This window comes from Empidonax traillii, unplaced genomic scaffold (genome assembly GCF_003031625.1).
Source record: "Empidonax traillii isolate 1590-97213 ecotype Southwest subspecies unplaced genomic scaffold, ASM303162v1 scaffold200:size922451, whole genome shotgun sequence".
NCBI lineage: Eukaryota > Metazoa > Chordata > Aves > Passeriformes > Tyrannidae > Empidonax > Empidonax traillii.
In genome coordinates this window covers 49878-69073 of record NW_020955393.1, presented here as the reverse complement: position 1 = coordinate 69073, position 19196 = coordinate 49878, and positions in this window count along the sequence as shown.

The window sequence follows — 19196 nt, the reverse complement described above, 5'->3', positions numbered from 1 at the left end:
GACAAAAGCACTGAGATGGAGGCACGGAGAAAATGCCTAATGTAGTGAAGTAGCTCAACAGGAAGTATTAGAGAAGTCTGACCAACCAGAAACAGAGACCAAACATATTTTAGTGTTTTTCCTATGATGAGGTTTGCAGAATGTTCACTGGTTACAAAGAAAACTTCCACATGGGGTTAAAAGCACTGACAGAATGTTTAACTGACAGTCCATATTTAACTGAAAACTGAGGCCATTAAAAAAATCCTTTAATCTGAGAGGATCTATCTGTCTTTGAATTTGAGTAGACTATTATAGCCCTCAACTACAGTAGCAGAAGTATGTTGTTTACTGAATATTCATGTGTTAATGACTGGTTTTTCTAAAATGTTACTGAAATACATTTAACAGTCTTACAGTATCAAGCAGAAATCTTGACTTTCTCAGCAAACACTGTTGCCAAATTCCAGAATAATTCATCAGAATCATCTCTCAGAGACTTTTTTTCTTTTATAAATCCTCTCAGACTTTTGGGCAGATGGATGCGCTTTGACAAAGAGGTATCAGTTTCTCTTCAGAAAACATTTGAAAAGAACCATATACATCAACGTTTTTCAAAAGTATCATTAGAGGTATCATTTAAATGTTTACAGAGACACTACAGAGACAAACCAATTTTACAGAAAGGCTAATTCTATCTCTGAAAAATTCATTTGAATCTAAATATTTTTTATTGCCTGCCAAAGTCATTGTGCCAGTGATTGCTAAATACTTAGCCATATGTGATTTAAAATTATACTCATCATTGATTTTACCTTTTCTCCTTTTGCAGGAAAATAAAAATCAACAAAAATTAATGACATTTTTCAATTTCATAGAGATATAAGCGAGAGAGGAATCTACAGATGTTACTGACAGTTACCATGGTTATAAAATGTGTTTTCTTTCATCAAGCTCATCACACATTTTCTAGTGTAAAAGACAACAAAACATAATTTTTCTATATCTATAAAGTCCACAGCTTGATAAAAAGAGAAAGGTAGTATATAGTTAATAGTTCATATTACACTCAGGATGGTAAAAAATCTGTTTTATTCAAACAGTTTCATGATATGGTCCAAATATTTAATATTCAGTATGATCATCCATCAAAAGATCTATGTCAGATTAAAATAAAATATCGGTATAGATAGCAGATGAAGTTCTAAAGATTAGGCACATGAAGAGAGGAAGGAAAACAAAACAAAGCAAGAGCAATGTAGGAAGCAACAATCATACAAACCATCTCCAGCCAATAAACTGTCAGTTTCTTTGTCAAACTCAGTCTGAGAAGCTGAGAAATTAGCTCCAGGAATAACTTTGTATCCTCATCATTTACTAGATAAATATCTATTCTTGTTTGTGAAAATACACTGCAAAATAGCCAAATGAGATTCAGGAAAATCAGAATTTAAAAATACCTATGTAACCCACACTATATTAAAAACCACAGAACTCCATTAAAAAAAAAATATTCAGTTTTAAACTGTTAGGACAGTTCTGCACTGATCTCTGTTGCCTTTAGTACTATATTTTGAGACTGGTGTCAGAAATATTTTATGTATCAAAAGGTTTTTATTCAGCTCTCAGTAGCAGATTAAACAGTATGGCAAAGAAAGTCACAGGAAGTTTATATAGTATTGCCTCTAATCAATTTAATCCCTTCACATGGATTTCAGATTCCCACTGAAATCTCAAGTGTCTGCTTTCAGTATTGTTCATCAGAATTTTGTTCTTCAGTAAAGTGTCATTAAGTCACATTAAAGACCCATCATTTCCACCTTTCTCTGCTGAGCATCTATCAGTATCCACATTTCACTTTTTCTCCATTTCTTCCTCTTGCCTTTCAACTTTCATTATCCTCATTAGAAACATATCCATATTTTTGCTTTCATCTTTTCCTTTAAGGAGCTGAAGGATGACAAAATAGTTTTCAAAGAGAGCTGGGTTAGGAGCATAAGGCATTTCTGATGAGATTTCTCTACCACACAAAACAGAGTAAAAAGGAAAACAAGGAAACAAATTAGACCTGTGTAAAATTAGACATTTTTTCCTTTCATAAACAGTTTTCTAAGAAATCACAACTTTTTATGAAGCTTGGTGAATAGACTGGGAAATATTTTGTAAAAATATATTAACAGTAACTCCATAGTTCCAGTGATAATTACAATGATTAAAAAGCTTCTGGGATGGAAATTATATATCCCTATATACCTCATTTAGCGTATTGGATAGTATTTATTTTTACAAAGGAGTCTCAAAAGCATCTTACTAAAACTGAGTAACTTTTACTTCCTACCAATAAGGCTAATAATTTTGTTCCTCTGTCCATCTTTGTAAAACTTATGAATTTCTATCTCTTTCTATATTGAAATGAAAAAAATAAAAGAAATCCTATGAATTCTGATTCTATGAAGAAAAAATGTCTGTTTTCATGAGTTCTGTGTAGACATGTTTTGTCAACTGTTTCACCAATTACAGCAGAGCTGTAAATTTACCAGTATGTGTTAGCTTCAAGAATCTCTCAATTTTGCTCATAGCATCAAAGTGTGGAGCCAGAGATAATTCTTTATTTCAGTCTCTTCTTATCTCAAGTAACATCTTTGCTACTCACAAAGTTAAATAATCTGCTTTTCTTACGGAAATAAAAAAAAAAAATCTACTTTAAACATTAAAAATAACATTTTGGAGCTTTTTTAAAATGGAAAATCAGTTAATTAAATCAAGAGCCAATAGAAAAAATATTCCAAAGAAAGACCCTCATATAGAGCTGATGTATATAAAAGTTTGTAAATGGGATCTCCCAGATCAGACATGCTAACTGCAAGACCTATCCTAGAACAGTGAAAGTATCTGTAGTGTTAGGCCAAAGGTCGAGAAGCAGGTTTATGGACTTCAGATGTGGACTTCTTAATTATGCACATTCCATTTTTGATACCTTTAGTGTCTCTTTTTTTTTTTTTTTCTGTATCTGCCCCAAAATAGAAAATAGTTCAGCACTCCATTAGCTGCATTGCAGGTTCTTCTTGATTTTGAAATGCCTATGAGTAACTTAAGATATAAAACCTTATTCAAAATACCACAAGTATTATATGATAGTAACTTCAGACATTCTCTAGTTCAAAGAGATTGTGTTCAGGATTCAGTATATAAGGAAAAAAAAATCAATATAGGACTTAATAAGTAACACACACATGTTAAATATTTTATGTGCATAGGTAGTTGTCTCAAAGACAATGAATCTGATCTCTCAAGTCTCTTAAAGGCAGTGTCTTTGGTAGTTCCCCTAATTCTCCACTGCCCCAGGAAAAGAATCTTGATTATCTACACAAAAATTTCTATACATCTGTATTGTCAGTCATTTTTATGTTTGGTATTATCAAATATACCCTAGCTGTTAGGAAAAAAAAAAAAAATTATATGACCAGAATAGGTTTTCAAGAAGTTAGGTATGGGGGAAAAAAAGTACTAGTAGCTATAAATGGATGGGTTCCATAAGAATGAAAGAACAGTCTTCCTGAGATCATAACAATGGTCTATGTAGTCTATCCTTCCTCTGACTGTGGCCAGGAAAAATGCCTATGGGAAAACTATAAAAAAAATGGGGCAAGATTAAGTTGATATTTCTCTCCCATAAATTGTCCAAAATGTAAGTATGATGATGTGTAGGAGGTTCCTAATCAAAATGTTGCATCTGCATTGTGGATTTAATAGCTACCACAGAGTTTTCCCCAGTAATTTTTAATTAAGTCATATTCTAGAAATCCTATGAAAATGAAATCTATGTTTTAATTTTAAATTGTATGAAAAGCTTTTACTTAATTATGATTTTCCTGATTTCCTGTGCCTGTATCATTCCTAACTTCAGTCAATCATTTTCTACTCTGAACATTTAGGACAATCTTTTGCTGGCATCTTGACATCTTTACTGAGAAGAAGACTATCAAGACTATAAGAACATTTAAGAGAGAGGTGTACTGTACAACTAATCAGCGTTATAATTTGATTTTCTATTTCACTGTTTACCTTCTTTTCACAATTTTCAATTTTACTTTTGTTCTTCATTTGACACTTGGATATATATAATGATCTGTGAAAAAAGGCTCTTTTCTGGGCATTTTACCTGATTTAATACCTATTGTTGTTTGTAAACTCAGAGATGACTTTTCCCTTTACATGCATCATTTTGCATTTCTAAATCTTGAATTTCATCCGCCTTCTTATTGGCTGCTCTGTACTGTGAAATCTTACTACAGATTGAGTCAATTTCAGTTTTGTTCAAGCTGAAGAGCTATATTACAGCATCAAATTTTAGGATTGTGCTATTCACTGCCTATCCCAAACTATATAATAGCACTTGAGCAAATTTAAGAAAGAAGACTTGTGGGATAACTATATTACCTTTCTTTATTTTAGCAAGTAACCATTTAAATCTACTTTTTAATTTCCACCCTTTAACCTACTATTGGTCATGAAATTGCTTCTTACTCATCGATAATTTTGTTTCTTTGCAATCCAGTGGTGAAGGATTTAGTTGATAGCTCCTTGAAAATACATGTAGGGGATTTCAAGCAGATAACACATACATGTTTAGTGACATTTAGAAAGAAATAATACATCTACTGCATTTGTGAATCACAGACTTCCTTATACAAATGTTCCATGTTTGGTCATAGTCTCATCATTTAGAGTAAGTATATGATTCATCATATCATCATCATCATGGCTAGGTTTCGCAAATGGAGATTTGAGAAGGGCTCTACCTACGCTTGCTACAAGCGTGCTGATGGCTAAAAAGGCCAATGTGAGATAGACAAGTCTGGTTGCAGAACTTACAGCAGAAATACTCCCCAGGTGATATAGATGAGATGCGATTCTTTCTGCGTTGTCTTTTCTCCTCGAGAGTGATCCTGTGTGTGTTCTCAAAAGCAGCAGCAGTGTTATAGATAGTGTGTCTCCAGGCCTCCCGATTGGAGGCCAGGGTAGACCAATGGTGGTGATCAAGATGACCAAGGCTGAGGGATTGTTTCAGGCAGTCCTTGTATCTCCTCTTCAGGGCTCCTCTCTTGCGGCAGCCAGTGGCAAGTTCCCCATAGAGCACGATCTTAGGGAGGCGATGGTCCTGCATCCTGGAGACGTGCCCTGCCCAACGCAGTTGAGTTCTCAGCAGCATGGCCTCAATGCTTGTGACTGCTACCTGTTCAACGGCAGATGTGTGTCTATGAATTATATTATTTAAAATATTTCTTTTAACATTTGCCTGAAATGGCAGTCAGACATAAAAATCTTTAATTTCACAGATGCTCTTTATATCCTTTAGAAAACAGTCATTGCATTAATTCATTCATTTGATACCAAAGCCAATTTAAGTAGTAAGCTATCTGCTACAAACAAGATCAGCAATTTATATTTGATTTCCTTTAAAACTCTTAGGCAAAAGTAATTTCATCCTGACAATATGTAGCTATTAATTTGTTATAAAACCTTTTATACTGACATTTTTGAGACAGTTCCTTAGACTTGAAAAAAAATTTCTTTAATGACCATCACTGTTAATACCAATGCAGAGAATTCTTTTATCTTTTATGCAGTGGTTTTATCATCTTCTGATATTGTTCCTTTTACACATCAATCTTATGTTGGCTATACAAATGTTGTTGGCAGGGTTTATGCTTTTGATATGTAAAGAAAATGAAATATATTAATAATTTTTGTACTGCTAGCAAATTGTTCCACAAGATCTTTTTTGGCCCACCTTATTGTGTACTTAAGTCTTTGTTGCCAAAACCTAGACTTCCTTCTCTCATCATTTGGACACAGCTTCTGCTTTTCAATTTTAATGACTTCTCCAGCTTTCTTCTTGAAATAAAACCATTGGTACCCAGGAATTGCAAGTCATAGGAACAGGAACCAAACAGATAAGAGGGGTTTGAAACTCACTCAGCAGAAAGGGCAGAAACTGAGCTTCCAAGCTCTTCTTTGAGAACTGCTCTATTTTTCTCTTACAACAATCTAAATGTAAAATGCATACACTCTGCCAGAGGCAGGATCCAGGACTTCAGTCCACGCTCATCCAGGTGAGTGCTGGGTCTAGCCTTGTATTTTCTACGTGGCCTAGTGACTTAGCAAGCTGATGGTCACCTCTGTATTTCACATGTGTTTTGGACCATTATCAATGATTTATGGCAGAGAGAGATTTAGCTGAGAAGGAGAGAATGAGACTTCACTCAAACCTCAAAATTAACATCTCATATTTCTAGATGTAGTGATTTTTGTCTGGGATAATATTCTTCATAGTAGCTTGTATGCTGCTGTGTTTTGGATTTGTGAATAAAACACTGTTGACAACACAGGATCATTTTCTTTACAGTTCAGCAGTGCTTACGCAGTGTCAAGGCATTTTCTTCTTCTCACTCCAGCCCACCAGCAGGAAAGGCTGGGGATGCACCAGAAGATTGAAAGGGAGACACAGCTGAGACAGCTGACTCCAACTGACCAAAGGGATATTCCATGCCATATGGCAGCATGCTGACCAGTATAAGTTGGTGGAAGAATGGGGACAAGACAGTGTTCAAAATGGTGGCATTTGTCTTCTCAAGTCACTGTTACAAGTGATGGGACCTGCACTCCTGTAGATTGCTGAACACTTGCCTTCATGGGAAGCAGTATATGAATTCCTTGTTTTGCTTTGCTTGTATCCCACAATTTTTGATTTATTTGCAAAATCTTTTTGCTTCATTTAGAGCAACCAAGGCAAAGTTTCCATCTCTTCAATGAAAGGAAAGACCCATATGAAAGCTGTTTGGTATAAGTGTATGAGAGCCTCTATTTGTGTGGATTTAAGAAAAAACTTGGTTAGAGGCAATGATACAAGAAAAAAATGTGTATTGAATAGGTATCAGGTCTTCAGACTAATGGTTTTGCTCTCCTTATTCTTGCCTTGTGGTCCAGACTTCTTAGTCATGTAGTTGGAAGAAATTAAGGAATTGGTATTAACATCCTCCTTAGTAGCAAACTTCTCTTCCTAACAAACCAAGTCAAAGGCTTAACCATGATAGATTAAGAAACACTGAAAAGATTAAGTAAAGTTTTATTAAAAAGTAGCTCTTTTTAAATTGTACATATAAAATAAAATAAGGCTGTTGTGTTATAATATAGTTGATAAAAGTCTATTACAGACACAGCATGATTAGATCAACATTTTTGTCTGCAGCTGCTTACGGCTCAATGTTGTATAATTCTGCATCCCTCTGGGCATCCAAATATGAAAAGAAAAAGATAAAAACCCTAAATTCAAAATAACATTTTTGTACATTGCCCTGATATATGTACTAATATGCCAAACAGTTTGATTTGTTTTCATTTACATTTTAAAATGTATATAAAAACAACTGACATTAATATATAATAATATGTTCCAAGACTTGAAATATCAACCAAAAATGCATCTTAGTATTTACATTCTACAAAAAGCAGGCAACTAAACTGATCTTTTTATTAGGATTGTCAATGATTTTTTACTATTTTTAATTGTTTGACTTTTTAAAAAGCATAATTTTATTGCTGCTTGCCATCAAAATAACTGAGATTTTCTACTTCTGACATCCATGAGGACATTCCAGATGGAACTCTATGAGATACATTCCAGAGTCCTGAGGAAATTAGCTGAGATAGTTGCCAAGCCACTCCCCCTGACATTTGAAAAGTTACAGAAGACAAGAAGAAAGTACTTGTTGACCAGAAAAAGGAAAACATTGCCCTCATTTTTAAAAATGGTAGAAAGGAGGATGCTGGAAGCTACCAACCTGCCAGCTTCACCTCTGTGCCTGGAAGGTCACAGAATATATAATCCTAGAGGCTTTGCTAAGAGACATGGAGGACAGGGAGGTGATTCAAGGAAACCAGCACTGCTTCACCAAGGGCAAGTCCTGCCTGACCTGGTGGCCTTCTATAATGGAGAGACTACATCAGTGGATGAGGGAAGAGCTACAGGTGTCATTTATCTGTACTTTTGTTGTGGTCCCTCACAATATCCTTTTCTCTAAACTGGAGAGAGATGGATTTGATGGGTGGAGTCTTAAACAAGTATACCTAGATAACAGCCATGTCAGGAAAGGGACAAGGAAACATTTATCAGATTACAACTTAAAATTTCTAATTTCTCCATTTAGACCTGATCAGAGAGAAAGCAGCCCCAATTTAATTCTGAATTCTTTGACAACTGAGACAGTAAAAACAGAGTTAGTGCTGTACAGTCAAGGCTTTTAATGGAAGTTCAATAACACTAAGGTTATAGTCATTATCTGAGGAAGTTAAAAGAGCTACCACTTGCAGATATGGGCATGGATTATACCTGAGATATCTGTGCTGAAGAGCCAGTCAATAGCAACTCTGTTTTATCTTTCCTAAATTCAAGAAATTTTGATGATATGTATGCTTCAAAATTACAAAAGTCATACAAAAAATTACACAAGTCATCAAGCAGACTTGCAGGACCTGAAAGACTTGCACAAATGTTCCAGTGTGCTATCAGCACACATATGACACACCAGGCCATGACAGTGAATAGAGACATTCTGTGGAACAAGCAAACATAAAGCAAAAGAGAATCCCAAAGAGATGGTTGGAGTCAGAGGGGAAAAGTAGGAACTCTGCAATTAAGAAAAATAATAGAGGTTAGTTAAAACAGTAATTCTTTAAAGCAAACTGAGCAAACAAAGCAAACAAACTGTCTTGTCCAGAAGGAGAATCTAAGCTAGGCTAAGTCAACAAAATAAAACTTAAAAATTGTCGTCCATAGGGTGATAAACAAAAAGAAAATATTTTCTTGTTAAAAAAAATCCTTATCTCAAAAGGAAACATAGATTTCATTGCCAACCCAGACAAATAGCAAGTTAATGAACATCTTGAATACTACAACTAAAAAAAGGTTAAATAATCAAAATATTGAATATACTCTGCTGCACAGATCTTCTTTACCTTTGTAACTATCTTTGTTGACTTAAAGGCTTGAAGAATGAGGAAACTAGCTCCTCTAGATATATATTAATAACTTTAGTGCTGAAATTATATGGCCTTCACTGTGGAGGTGAGGCTAGTCAAAAGAGTTCCCTCACTGGCTTTGAATCCAATGAAGTAAAAGTAAGATGGATTTAATGGGTAAAAAAAATACAATCAATTAAAAGACAATAAAAATACTCCTTTATCAGAATATTCTAACTACTGTAACATATAGTTTTTCAAGCATCTGGCTTCCATCATATCTGTCTGTCATATTTTACATTCCAGTCGTCAAAGTAATAAGCAGGGTTGTTATGAATTGCTAACAGAATTTAGATCTAATTCAGACCTTTCAAGTAGTAAGGATCAAATCTGGACTTCCTAAAACTCATTTCCTTTCAGGAATGGGAAAAGAGTGGCAGCAATTAGCAGGGCTTCTTAGGACTGGTGTCTGTATTACTTACATTTAAGGTTACTGTTAACATAACTCAGCTGTGTGATACCTTGTTTTAGCCTGAGTAATAGATGTGATGTTCACTGCATTGCCTTGTGTGGGACTACCTATAGACACTGCCTCAACTTAACTGCTCTACATGATGAGCTTCTTAGATCCATAAGAATCTTGCATTTTGTGGTGATATTTTTAGGTCTTCTTCTTGCAGTGATACCCTACATGTAAACTGTGAAATCATGGAAGATAAATGGTCAAAGTTTTGGTTACATCCAAAACAAAGCTATGAAGCTGGTGAAAGATTTAGAGCACAAGTCTTATGAGGAGCAGCTGAGGGAGCCGGGGTTGTTAAGCCTGCAGAAAAAGAGGCTGAGGGGAGACCTTATTGCTGTCTACAACTACCTGGAAGGAGGTTATATTTGATCCCTTCTGCCAAGTAACAAGTGATAGGACAAGGAGAAATGTCCTCAAGTTGTGCCAGCGGAGGTTTTGATTGGATATGAAGAAAATGCTCTTCCTTGAAAGGGTTAGCAAGCATTGGAACAGTCTGCCCAGGGAAGTGATTGAGTCACCATCTGTAAGGAGTTAAAGTGCACAATTACCTGCCTAAAATACTGTTAAAGCCACAGAAGGGAGGAATTTGAGACAGGAAGGTGCTAATTCCAGGCCTGGCAGAGACACGATCTAGTTATTATGTCCTGATTAATGCATCCGGACAAAATTTCCCACTATGGCAAACTGTGTGGAAAGAAGCAACTGCTCATACACATATCACTGGTCAAACAAAGATCACCCCAAGTTATGGGACAGATGGCACCTGCAACCACCAACAGCCACTGAAGCCCCCCAAGTACACTTCTGTGGATACCTGGAACTTGGACTGTATAGAGGTGGTACTGCTGTCTGGGTGTTAGGCCTTACTCTATCAGGCCTAGGGGGAGGTCAACAAAACTTGGGAAGAAGGATGTATTGCTGATAGTGGATACAAAGAATGAAGAATTTGCAGGCCACGAGGACATTTGGCAGAACTCCCAAGATAAAGAAGAAACTAATAAAACCAACTCAGGAACTGCACTGAATTTAGCTCTGACTGGGTAAAAGGTGATTCCAGCAGGAGGAGGTCATGGCCACCAGCTCATTGCCCACCCACCCACCCACCCAAGAAACCCAGTTGAGGATGTGGATTTACTAAGAAGGCAGGGAATCGTTTTACCAATAGAAGACAGAATACTAATTAATAAGAGAACTATGTAACTCATAGCCAATGAGCACTAATTCCTTTGTTTGCTAAAATGTATGAATAGTGAAAAATTTTGGATGACCTCGGTAACGCAATCTGATTCTTGTGAAGGGTCTACTATTCTTCTTTTAAGTTAGCAACCACATCCCACATTTCCTGCAGATTGTTAAAAGATCTCTTTAGTCAGAGCCAGACACAGACATGTTTTCTAAAATTCAAGATATTTAAGAAACAGCTAAAATATATAAGCAGGAGAAGTTATGAATTGTACTTTTTTCAGGATATGCAGCACAGTCTCAAGTCACATATACACACAGAAATGGTAAATGTTCTGAGACTTATAATTAAAATATCAACATACTAAAGCAATGTGAATATTAGTTTCCTGGGTGCTAACTCTAAAATAGGACAGAATTTTACATGACTGATGCAGCAATATCAAAGCTGAATAATTCTTAGATAATGCTGACAGTCAAATATTAAAAAATAAAATTTTTTAGAAGAGGGTTATCTTCTCCTATTTGCATTCTGATTAGAAATCTAATGTCTTCATTAGTCACAGATATCCTGCTCTCTAATATTAAGACATTCTAACATTAAAAATACATATTTTGGAGTTAATCCAGCAGTTTAATGCAACAATGGCAGTGGAAAAAAAATGTATTTTTTACACAATCACTGCTGGAACATGATGGGGTTTGGGGGGTTCTTTTAAACAAATGCTATAGAACCAGGCAAAAAACAAAACAAAACAAAAAAACCCCACAACAACAACAAAAAAAACACCCCTCAGCTCTGAATTTGTTCTGATTTTTCCTACTGATTTTGTTTCAGTCAAATATTCATGTGTATACGCTCTGAAGAGTTTAACACAATTCACCTTAATTAACATGTTTTTATCCTGCTATTTGATGATTCCCAAAATAGAAATTTAAACAAGCTAACATAGAAAATCCTTTCATAGTAAACAAGCACCATAGCTGCTGGCAAGCTGAGGCGCTTGGAGCATCCCCCTTGAAGCTGTGTATACCTCGAAGGTGTCCATCTGGTTGCTCAATCTCTTCTTAAGGAAAGAATTCATGTCTTCTCCCAAAGGAAGCCCTGTTCAGTTGTTAACAGCTTCAGAATATTTTCCTCATTAAGTGAGAGTGTAACCTGGTCAGGACCACTTGCAAGGCAATAACTGTTCAGTTAAAATAAAGGAAGATGTTTAGTAACATTTAGATCTTGGTTAATTGGGGATTGAATGACTGAGGTGTTTGGTAACAGGAAACTGAATATGTTATTGCAAGGCCAAAAAATTCAAGATGGTTGTGATAAGAAACTCATTAGCCTCTGATAAGCACTCAGTGACATTGTTACATAATATTTGCAGTGTCCAAATTTGCAACATCACACAGAATGCTGCAGTTATCAATTCATAACTTTGTCATATAATGATAGATTTAAGCAATCATCATGCCCTACCAGTATTAGTAAGACTCCAAGTGTATGTCAAATGCAAATGAAATATTAGAGTGTGGCTGGGGAAAAAAGACACAATTTAAAACCAAGAAGAAGAATAGATGTGGAACTACTAGAATTACTTTCAGTTCATTCCTCCAGTTGCATTTCTCAAACCAGTCTCAGCAGGACTGATATTCCCTGAACAAGCTCATTTCTTGCCATTTTGGCGCATTTACCACAAAAACCAAAACTGGAAGGAATATGAATAAAGAACTACCACCTCCCCAAGAGGTCCCTTTGTACCAGCAAGTATGAAAGGTTACATGAGGGAAGCTTGTTGGCTATTGCTCATTCTCTACCTGTGCTACTTCTATAATTTAAAAAGTGAAGTTGTATCTACAGAACCGTCCATCTGGTGTAGCACAGAAGCATTAAATTCAGAATGAAACATTAAAACACAAAAGGAAGGCGAGCACTGAACCCCAAATCAAAACAGGAGCAGCGTAGTCCTTATGGACATGTAGGGTACAACACTTATTTGCCCTCAAACTGAGTCAGACTAGACCTTTATTCCAAAGGCTAATGTGACTTGTGGGAGAAGAGAGACAAGTCATGGGAAAGTTGAACCCCTCTGCATTTCTATTTCATGGGGATTGAATCCAGAATTAACAAACAGATGTCCTTAAGATCTCTTTAAATTTTTTTCCCTGGATTTCGTAAGAAATATTTGAGCATCTTTTTTTTTTTTTTTCTGTGTGTCCTTCCTAGGCCTGAAATAGTGACAGTTCTTATTTATCCTTTTTACAGGTGTACAACAATAGAATGACCTACTTAACATGTCTACAGCATTCTATCTAAATACACATACAGTGTTTTACTGATTTATAATTAAAAAAGAATTTTTTTCCAAAAAGCATAATAACTGTTCATAGGTAAGGTAAGATTTACTACTGTATCTGTTGTTTGCAATATAAAATAGAAGTCATCTGTCCAAGATTCTGAACTGACATTTTGGAGCTCACAGAGTTTTGATGTTTCTCTTCATAATATATTTACTGAAAATTTTTAATACTTCTTAAAATCCCTAACAGCAGATGATACTAAAAAAAAAATGTTGTTAAAAGCTGAAACAACAAAAAAACCCCCACTAAATAAAATCTCTTTTTTTTTTCTCAATTAATATTGCCAATGGGTTATGTAGGTGAACAAAGTCAAGAGTTAGTTTGAAAAGCAGAAAAGATGCTATATGATAGCAATGTGAAATAAATAAATAGCATTTTAATTTGATATAATGGGACATAATGCTTTTGAGAAAAATCATGCAGATATTTTATAAAGAAAGGAAGTGTAATGGGGATGGCACTTAGAAAAAAATTGAAATTTACAGGGAAATTATTTATTCCCTAAATCTTGATAACCATATCAAGGTTGTATTTAAATTTCATTTATTTCTACAAATACAACCAAAAATAAATTAAAAATATGAAGAATAACAGGAAGGGATTCTGTGAGTACATAGGTCAGAAAAGAAAGGCAAAGGAGAGTATAATACCCAACAGATAAGAAGGGAGAACTAGTGACAATATATGTGAAGGTTGAAATGCTAAACGAGTTCTTCACCTCAGTCTTCACTGGCAGCCAGACCTCCCATATCTCTCAAGTCCCTGAACCTCCAGGTGAGGAGTATTGTCCCCCCACTGAAGGCAAAGGGCTGGTTCAAGACAACCTGATGAAACTGAACAGGCACATGTCTATGGGGCCTGATGAGATGCATCCCAGGGTCCTAAGCGATGGCTGATGTTGTTGCCAAGCTACTCTCCATCAAATTTGAAAAGTCATGGCAGTCAGGCAAAATCACTATTGTCTGGAAATATGACTCCTATTTTTAAAAAGGAGAGAAAGGAAAACCCAGGGAACTGCAAACTGGTGAACCTTGCCTCTGGGCCTAGGAAGATCATACAGCAGATCCTTATGAAAGCATGCAAGACAAGGAGGTGATACACAACAGCCAGAATGGCTTCACCAAGAACAGATTCTGCCTGGCCAATCTGGTGACTTCTATGATGGAGTGACTGCAACGGATGGCAATGAAAGACCAAATGATGTCATCTACCTAGGCTTCTGTAAGACCTTTAACACCGACTCACCCAACATCCTGATCTCTAAGAGGTACGGTTTTGATGAGTGGGCTGTTTGGTGAATAAGGAATTGGCTGGATGGATATAGCCAGAGAGTTCTGGTCAATGGCTCTAGGTCCAGGTAGAGGCAATAAGTTGTGTCCCTGAAGACTCTGTGTTGCAACTGATTCACTTTAATATCTTCATCAATTACATAGACAGTGGGATCAAGTGCACCCTCAACAGGTTTGCAGATGACACAAAGCTGAGCAGTCAGCTGACACAAGAGAAGAAAGGGATGCCATTCAGAAGGACCTGGACAACCTTAAGAGGTGGGCCCACAATAACCTTATCAAGTTTAAGAAGTCCAAGTGCAAATTTTGTACCTGGGTAGGGGCATGAGTGAAGACTGGGAGAAGAAAGAACTCACTGACAACAATCCTGCAGAGAAGGACTTGGGGGTTCTGGTGGATAAAAAACCAGATATGAGCCAACAAGAGTAGGGTCATGGCTCAGAAAGCTGGCCTTCTTGGCCAACATCCAGCCTGCACCAAGAGGTGCATGGCTATCAGGTTGAGAGAGGTTGTTCTGCCCTTGTGAGACCTCACCTGGAGTTTTGCATCCAGCTCTGGGGTTGTCAGCACAAGAAAGATGAGGACCTGTTCGCTTGGGTCCAGAGGAGGGCTATGAAGGGGATCAGGTGGCTGGAGTACATCTATGAAGTCAGGCTGAGAGTGCTGGGGTTGTTCAGTCCGAAGAAGAGAAGGCTTTGAGGAAACCTTGGATAGGCTTTCAGCACTTAAAGGGAGCTTATAAAAATGATGGAGAATGGGCAGATAATTATAGTACAAAGGGTAATGGTTTTAAACTAAAAGAGGAGAAATTTTGATTAGATGATAGGAAGAAATTCTTTACTGTGAGGGTGGTGAATCACCAAAATGGGCTCCCAGAGAAGCTATGAATGCCCCTTCACTGGGAGTGTTAAAGACCAGGTCACATGGGGCCCTGGGTAACCCGATACAGTGAATGACCTCCCTTCCCACAGTGAAGGAGTTGGGATTACACGATCTTCCAACCCAAACTGTTCTGTGATTCTATGCAAAATAATAAAAGCAACCTCCAAAGCTTGAGTGACCTATTCTGAAAGTGTACTTAAAAAGATGAAGCCATCTTTCTCTGTATTGACTATAAGGAGAGTGTAGGATTCATAAAAGTTCTAACTCACAGTATTCTCCATAAAAATCCACCCCTCATGCTCATATGTCTGGTTAATCCTTTCTTGGATTCTTGTTTCTTTTCCAGTCCTATTCACTTACATTAATAAAGGAGAAGTAAAGATGAGCAATTTATTGAGCAGTGACTAAGTGACAAATAGAGAACACTATAAACTAGACTGTTTTTTACCACATGGCATAAATAATTATTGGAGCAGAATACAGACTATAATGTCTTTTTTTCTGCATTTTGGACAATAAATCATGTTAGATTCATCTAGCAACATCTACGGTATCCTCCTATATTTGCAGTTGGCAAAAAGGAATGACTAATTTTTAGATCCCATCATGTACAGTTTTCAGCCCTCTGAAGATCAAACCATTTATTTCTCATGTGGGAAAATCTTTAGGCTCTAGAGAATCATTAGATAAGAAAGCACCTTCAGATACACATACACCTCTCAAGCACTATCAGAAGACAAACTGGGATTTTTATGTGGACTATCTTGATGTCCATATCTCTTAATTGACCTAAGTCAAATGAGGACTTCTAAAACACACTGGGAACCTAATTACAGGGTTTTTTAAAATCTGGTCTAAGTGACCTCTTCCATGTCTAAACCAAGTCTGAGGCTAAACAGGGAAAAAACCTGTTCTACCTGAAGTTCTGCTTAAGCAGTGGAGTCACCAAACCATCTTCCAAGTTCTAAGCCCTTGTAGAACTTTTTTTTCATGAATTTCTGTTCTGCAACATCAGTTTTTGAAAAAGAATATCTAACATTGCTCTTTGATCAACAGATGCAGTGCAAAATCTAGTCTGCTTGCTGTAGGCCTCAAGAAATCAACTTTCTCACCTCTGAGAAGTGGTTGTCTTTCATATCTTTCCTTAGGTGGTTTTATTTTTTTCTTGACTTCTTACTGTGGTGAAAGTTTTAAAGGAAAGCCAATTTATGAGTGGCAGTTGTATATAGCTATATTTTTGCTTACTACATGGATTATCTTATTCATATAAGTTATACAGTAGACAGATAAGCAACAGTATTAAAATGAATAAATATTTTGTTTATCTTGAGAAAAAAGATGTTATTTTTCCATTATGAAAATGGTACTTCTTTTCAAAATGTCACACATGACTGTGCATAGCCAGACTCAAATGAACCAGTAAATGGATTTGCGTTAATAATTATATTGGATATGTATGCAGTTTCAAGTATTAACTAATAAAAATGATTGATAGTTTTTAGATAATTGCATTTAAGAATATGAAAGAACTTTTAACAAAATGTGACTTGTAGCTTTTTAGAGAAGTTAATTAAATACTTGTTAAACATAATAATTTATTTTATCACTGTTGTTTTATGAATTAAAAAGTAAAAAGAATAATCTGCACTTTTTTATAGTGTTGCAGTGTCACAGGCCTGTAAACATAAATCTCAAGTCCTTATGATTGTTCTTGTCTTCTGTCTATACTATCAATCTGATTTCTAAAATTCTTTCTGGATTCACATTCATTAATCTACAGTAGCAATTTTGCCTTTACTTCTCATCACAGACTTTTTGGTTAAAAATCTAAAATAAAATAAGGTATAATAAAGTAAAGAAAAATAATATTGAAATAAAAATATACTAGAATTACAAAGTAGCTTCAAGACTCCTAATCCTGAAGATTTACATGAGATATTTTTAAAACCTGTTGATACTTTTTATATTGTAATAAAAAAAATCGTTGTTTTTACCTTGACTTGTTGTGAGCTATTAAGTACTCAACAATGTCAATTGCTGAAGTAATTATAACATCAAGTAATGTCTCTGATTTTCAGGGACTGCGGCATATTCTTTTAATACTGCCTAAGTAAAGGAAGGAAGGGGATGGTCTTTACAATTCAGTTAAATATACAAAGATAACCCTCCAAAACCTTTTTGCAAACCATAACGGTGAACTGCTATATATCTGTAAAAAGAGAAGGCAAGAGAGCCTTTTCCATAAGAAACTAGAAAACTATGTGTCCCTTACCAGCTTTGGTTTATTAGGGATTTAAAATACCACAAAAGTGATCGAGAGGAGATAATGCTTGGGAATTTTCCCCTCCACAGTCTGATACTGGTAAGTCACAAATAAAATACTCTTCAGTGCAGTGGTACGATTTACATTAAATGTGGGGAATTTTTGAAATCCTATACTTCCTTAACATGCTGTGTGTCTAATACCACCCCTGGAGAAGCAGGATGTGACCCACCAGTTTATTATCACTACCTATCCCTGTATTTTAATGCTACAAACATATTACTAAAAAAACACACTAGTCACACTACTAGTCAAGTAGCAAAATGAAGCATTCAGAAGTTATGAAGTGCTGGAATCTTCATTCATCTCTCTTCACTCTATACTTCATAGTACCCCACATAATTATATGATGAGATAATATTTTTACACAAGTTCATTCATCATTTCAAATATAGAATGGATAATGCACTGTAACTGAAAAATTGAACAAAGAGCTTTCACAAAGCTGTCTTTGGTTCCTTAGCTTTGGTGCTACAGACTGAAAAAGGAGACCAAGACTTGGTGTCCACTTTTCATAAGGAACATTGAATACCTGACAGTCTCCTCTAAGATCAGAGTCAGAACTAGCAATCTATGGAGTGTTTGGGAAGGTTAAAAGAAGCTTTCAGTGGGTCTTCTTGACACAATAATTCTGATCAGTAAAGTCATGAGAAAAGGGGTGAGAATTTGTGTGAACCTTTTAGTCAGTTGGCTAAAGAATGGTTCTCTCACTTTATTTCAAAGAGCACAAATTATTTTAAGTGGGGAACAACAACTCCAAGCACTAAGCTGGAAATAGCCTTGCTTTAAATATCCTATAGGCAAAAGGTAAGACATTCAACAGGGAATATTTAAATAATTTAAGACATTTATATTTGAGGAATGTAGGGACATTTCTTGATATTTTATTGCTATACCTTACTTTTTATTTAAAGAATAATAGGAAAATATAAATATTTTCCATTCTCAATTATGATAGATACGGTGCTTGCAACCTACTTGGTAAGACAGTTGGTAAGATATTGGGTAATGAGGCAATTAGGTTTCAGTCTGCTCCAGTGACAGTTTAGATATTGTTTAGGAAAAAAATAATCAAAAAATCAAATCCCTCCAGAAAAATATCAGTGACGGAATTTAGGCTGAAGAAAGTGGTGTCTGGTGACAAAGCAGAATTTGCTGAAGACATTTGGTTGTGGAGCTATCTGTGCAGCTATCTGTGCAGCAAAGCAGTCTGTATATCTGACTAACTTGAGGGAATTATTTTCTTTTCACCTTTTTTGGGCATAACAGGGCAGAGAGGAACAAGGGAACAGAATAGAGGAGATACTGGCTACAGTTTTTTGCCTACATGCTTTAATAAGGGAAAAAAAAATCTCTCCTCCCAAGCAAAATTCTCTCTCTTTAAATGAATAAATCACATACCTCTAATAAATCTCTGACTTACATGTCCTCTTGTATCAAAAAGCATAGTTATATTGTTTTGCAAATATTGGTCACATTAAATACATCCAAATAAAACCAAACAGAATGAGAGCCATATGCATATATATATTTATAAAGTTAAAATATTTTAATTTTATTTTTCTTCAGATTTAGCACTAAAAGAGCACTTCTATACATTTTTGAATGTTTGGCATAATTATGCTCTTATTAGTAACAGTACATA